Genomic DNA, 6,000 nt, shown 5'->3' with positions numbered 1-6,000 from the left:
GATGCTCCCGAAAGGATGCCATTGCTGAAATCCAAGCCCGAATTCAAGGGATTGCAGGAGCAGCTGCCCGCCATAACATAGCAATGGAAGCATTCTTTTCCCTATCAATTGCGGATATGATCGAGAAGGCTGTGGATAAGGCTATGCAACGTCTTTCTACCACCCTATGTGTGTCGCTGTCGCACATTGTGAATAACCAAATCGCACAAGTCTATGGAGCACAGATAAATATAAGTACGGCTGTAGAAAATGCTGAATCTGCACACCCGACAAGTGAGACAAGTGAGAATCTGAGATAACTCCACCGGATGCACAGTCTGCAGAGCCCTCTGGAGAAGGCGTTCAGAGGCAAAGCGAGGGTGCACAGGAAGCTTCTCAGGAACACACAAGATGTGGACATAGATCTCAAATGCCTAAATCGTTCTAGATCTCCTGTATCGAAAAAACCTGGCTCGCCGAAACATGTAAAAAGCAAAAAATACCAGAAAGACAACCTTTCAAAAACCGATTTTCTAAAAGAAAGTATTTTAGACAAGGTAATTGCCGAAACCATTTTAACAAAATCATAGGGTCTCTTAAAATTATACATTGGAATTGCCGATCTCTTCACTCAGCCATAACAGATCTGTTATAGCTGTCTTCCGGATTCGATCCGGCTATTATTGCATTACAAGAAACTTGGCTATTCACACATCATTTATTTCACCTACCCAACTTCCAAACCTTTCGTCTAGACCGTCCATGTAAAAGTGGAGGTTTAGCTTTCTTTTTAAACAATAAAATAGTTTAAAAGTAAAAAACTCATACAAACGTATGTCTTCTGAATGCGAAATTTGCGCGTTAGATATTACCTTGCCAGGATACTTGCCTTTCTCGCCAATAAACGTCTACTTTCCTGTAGGCGTTCAAGACATTAGATTGTTAGATATGGCTGGAAATTCAGGCTGTGAATGAAAAATTATAGTTGGCGACTTCGACTCTCACCATATCTGCGGGCGTTTTAGAACAGATCAGTGTGGACAACGTTGTGGGACTGGTCGGTAGACAACAACTTATTGTGCCTTAACGCTAGAACATTTATTCGAGGTCATTCACGCTCCGCCCTAGATTTAAGCTTTGTAAGCTCGGCCATTGCTAGTACATCGTGGACAGCCCTTGATTGCGCTTCCAACAGTGACTACTTTCCAATAATGTTCGAGATCGCTTGCCCCGTCAAACCATCATGCTTCCATGCCCGGACCAATATAAATTATGCAAAATTTCAACACGACCTAAAACCTGCTTTAGACGCTCCTTCTCAGGATGGAGAGGAGACTAAAGCTATGAAATTAAGCGCAGTAATGAAAAGGGCATACAAAAACGCTGAATTTGCTGTTAAATTGGCGAAAAGAGTACCCTATAGCCCCTGGTGGAATTCCAACTGTTCACGAGATTACAGACGAAGACAAGCAGTTTGGAAGAAGCTAAAACATAATCAGTCCCCTAAGAACTGGTCGCATTATAAATTTCTTGCCGCTTATATAAACACACGGTGGCCCAAGCCAAAGAAGAATATAATAAAAGACATTTCGATTTTCTCTGGAAATCTAAAAATAAGAAAGCTTTATTTCAATACATGCGATCTCGCCAAATCCTGCCGTCTACGGTTAACACTGATTATGAAAAACTATCATGGGAAGAAACGAAGAACTCTTTAGAGTCTATTGAGAGAGGTCTAAAAAATATATTTTCTTCGACTATGGCTTTCAACTGGCAAAAGTCTAGCATAAGCACTGACTTCGAAAACGTAACGCTGTCTGAGGCATCAAAAGTCATTCGAGATCTACCATCGTCTGCTCCTAGTCCAGATGGAATCACAGTTTCTATGATTAAAATTTTATTCAAGCTATCCCCTGGCGACATCCTCAATCTTATAAACTACTCTTTAAAGAATGCCTGGATACCCTATGACTGGAAAATAGCTAAGGTAATCCCATTATTAAAAAGCAAGGATTAGGTTTTACCATAGAAAATATCAGACCCATCTCGCTAACTTCGAACATGGTGAAACTCATAGAGAGGTTTCTAAAGGGCCGAATAAACTCCTGGATGACGAATAAGGTCATATTAAAGCCAAATCAAATTGGTTTTTGTTGTGAATGCTCAATTTGGTGCGCCCATGCAGATTTACAGAGTCGAATTCAGCTTGCTCGTAAAAGGAAACAGTACGCCGCATTAGTAACTCTCGACATAGCTAAAGCGTACGACAGTGTCGAGCACTCTATCCTACTGACCACCTTGCAGAGTCTAAAGTTTCCTCAGTATATTACTGAGTGGATAGCAGAATTCCTAAAATCAAAGGAATAGTATTGCGTGAAGTATGGCTGTTGTTCGCATAAATTCAAACAGAAACGGGCTGTTCCCCAAGAGTCCGTCCTATCTCCAGCATTATTCAATATACTGATGAGCTCTATTACAATTGTTCAGGATGTCAGTGTCTACATTTATGCAGATGATATCGCGTTATTCGCTGCAGAGAGCGACATTTACTCACTACATCAAAAACTGCAAAGATATACTATTACACTAGAAATTTGGTTGCAATTCATTTCATTGTCATTGAAGATCAGTAAAAGTGCACTGTTGGTGTTCCCTATAGCAGATACAGTTTCAATTTCTGTATTGTAAAATCGGGAACCTATTCCACAAGTAGATTCAGTCAAGTACTTAGGAATGATTTATAATGAAAAGCTGAATTGGAGCCCATACATTGAATATATAACAGCAAAGGCACAACGGGCGTTAGGTTTATCACGCAGGTTAAGCAACAGAAAATACGGGCTGCGCAGACACACGATGGTAATGATATATAAAATGTATGTGCGACCAATATTGGAATTCGGGTGTGTATTATTCTCGACGGCCGCTGGTTATAAAATTAAACCACTAGTAATGTTAGAGCGAGAAGCCCTGCGAATATGCGTGGGACTTCCCAGGTTCGTGGCGAATAGTATATTGTATCAAGAAGCGCGATTGCCAACACTCCTCTGTCGATTCCACATTCTAACGGTTCAAACCTTCCTAAAGTTTTACAGTTTACCGGCGCGAAGATCAGAGTACGCATTTATCAGCGACCCTGACTCTTTATTTCTTGCACATTGGCCTAGATTTCATACCCCTCAGATAATTTTATTTAAAAAGAAACTGGATTGCATAAATGTAGACATTAGCACAGTAATGGAAATTAATTACTCAACCCTCAACTTTAGAATAGAGTACGATGAAATCTTCCCCCCACAAGCCAAGTTGCAATCTCTTAGATTTTTGACCACTTCATTAAAATATTACTTGGCACATGCAGAAACAAAAAATGTCATAGCTACAGATGCTTCTGTCAACCAGATTTCAGTCCTATATTTGAAGCCGAGCTAGTAGCTATTATTTTAGCTCTTCGTAAAATTCCTACGACCAAGACCAGTGTAATCATCCTCACAGACTCACTTTCGGTGTGTGCAGCTTTGACAACCTCTGAACAATCCCGAGCCCTAGCAGCGTTCCACACATTAGCACCACCACGTTTAAAACTCCTCAAATTAGTGTGGGTCCCAGGTCATTGCGCATTACAAATAATTGAATTGGCAGATGCTTTGGCACGAGCTTCACTCGATGGACCAGTTATTTCTGTACTTCCCAAGTTAGAATACTTATCAGGGGTTAGGTATAGGAAATTCGCTATTTTTACAGATAGTTTGGAAAATACCACGCAATGGACAGATTATCAGCACCTCAAATTTCCATGGAAAGTCCAGTGGAGTCCGTCAAAAAACTTGAGATTATCTCCAGATTCCGGTGCCGTGTCCCCCTATTAAATTTTCATTTACACAGAGCTGATGTGACACTTTCCCCCCTTTTTCCGTTTTGCGAAGAATCAGAAACTATTGAACATTATTTTGGCTCATGTCGTAACTATGCATTTATTAGGAAACGACTTTTAGATATTGCATTTGCGAAGCTAGGTTTAAATTTAACCACAGAAAATGTTCTATGTTTTGGTGCCTCTGTTTTGGAAAATTGACACAAAGATGCATTCGATGCGGTGTGAAATTGTATTCAAGACTCTAAACGCTTTTCAACACAAAGCCCACGTTAACAGGTAATAAAAAAACCGCGTCGAAAAGTAATTTTTCAAATCTGGATAAATCCGTGACATACCAAATTAATCGGGTTTGGCGAAACCAGCTGTCTGGTCGGCTCCCAAAATCAAGTTATAGCTATTAGTGTCTACTTTCTTGTTGGTTCTCTTTCTCACTATCTAAATCTTTGGTTACTTTCTTTTTTTTAACATACTGTCTTCACTATACAACTCCTCCCCCTTTTTTTTCGTTGTAAGCAATAATGCAATTATCGTCCGTATGAGACTATATGTTCTCTTGGCCGATCCCCCAGAGTGGGTACGAGCCATGGATAAGAGGATACAAACAAACAAACAAACAGTCGCGTCCCTCGTTTTTCTACTCATTGGAGATCGGCTCAACGTCGAGCGGTAGGATCCTTTTAGGTAAGATTTGGTTTGCTTTTGATTCCTCGTATTTCTTGTTAGTTTCTCTCAACTGAAACGTTGTTGCAGCCCTTTGGAGGTCAGGCAAGTCAGAATATTCTGATGTCTTTCTCATCACCCGGCCAAGGGCACTCCCCTTGGCTGGCCTCACTACTGGTCAAGGATTGGCCGCTCAATACCTTGCTACGCAGTGGAGATAGCTACGTCCCTGTTGCTCTGGTTCCTACGAATGGGGGTTCCATTCCAATGAAGAATCCGAAGGTGATACAAGTGGAGCTTCAGAAAGCCTCGTCGCTTTTCCAGAAGATTACTGAGGTCCGCCAGTGCGGCCGAGGGGGTATACTGTGCTGCTCTGCAGACCAGGATTGCGTCCGAGAGCTTCTGAATTGCTCTGAATTTGCTGCACTGCCAGTGAGCCAGTTTATTCCAGCTCATCTTGCATGTACGAAGGGCATAGTCCGGGGGGTCGATACGAGTCTGGCACCTCAAGAAATTCTTGACTTATTTGCTGTAGCTGGGGCAGTTTCAGTCTATCGATGCACCCTAATGACTGATAAAACAAAATCGCCTACTGAATCAGTTATAGTAACTTTTGCAGGAAGAGTTAGGCCAACAGAAATTAAAGCATGGCCACTAATCTACAAAGTAGAACCACTTTCCCCGAAACCTTTGCAGTGCTCAAAATGTTGGCGATTTGGCCACAGCATGAAAGGATGCAGATCACAGGCTAGATGTCGTCTGTGCGGAGAGAGTCATGACAGCTGCGATTGCAAATCTGATGACCAGAAGTGCTGCCTGTGTAATGGAGCGCACCCTGCAGACTCTGCTGAATGTGGCACAAAAGAAAGAGAAATGGGTGTGTGTTCTAGAAATCATAGAACACAGGCGTTGCTCTAGAAGGGAGGTGGTAGCAGAAATGCACGAAAGATCGAAAGGTTAGGCTGGCATAACATTCCGGCACACAGCGGCCATGAATGCATCGCTCGTAAAGTCGATAACTGAGGCTATTGAAAAGTCCACTAAAAAGGCGATGCAGCGTCTGGCAGCTACTCTTTTTGAAGCCTTGGCTTATATGTTAACACAACAGCTGACACAAATTATTGGTACAGTTTCTGTGCAAATCGGAATTCGCACGCTCTGTTGATTTCAAGGGGCACAGAGGAGAAAAATCAGACAGTCAATCATAGATCTATCTCTCCGAAAGCAAGACCTTCAAAAAAATAGAGTTCAGGTTGAGTCAGAACCTGTGACAAATGATTCAGGAGACTTTAGAGATATGGACACAATCTCTAAGAACTTTGAAACGTAACAGATCTCCCCCTTCTAAAAAGTCTTCTCACAACCCAAAATCCAAGAAATAGTTGTCAAAAAAAGACTTCTTTGAGAACCTTTCAGAAAATGATTTCTTGAAAAAAGATATTTTGGATCAGGCAGTTTCTTCTGCCGGTATAGCATCAAAATAG

Source organism: Rhipicephalus microplus, chromosome 3 (genome assembly GCF_043290135.1).
Source record: "Rhipicephalus microplus isolate Deutch F79 chromosome 3, USDA_Rmic, whole genome shotgun sequence".
Lineage (NCBI taxonomy): Eukaryota > Metazoa > Arthropoda > Arachnida > Ixodida > Ixodidae > Rhipicephalus > Rhipicephalus microplus.
Note: the sequence above shows the minus strand (reverse complement) of the source record.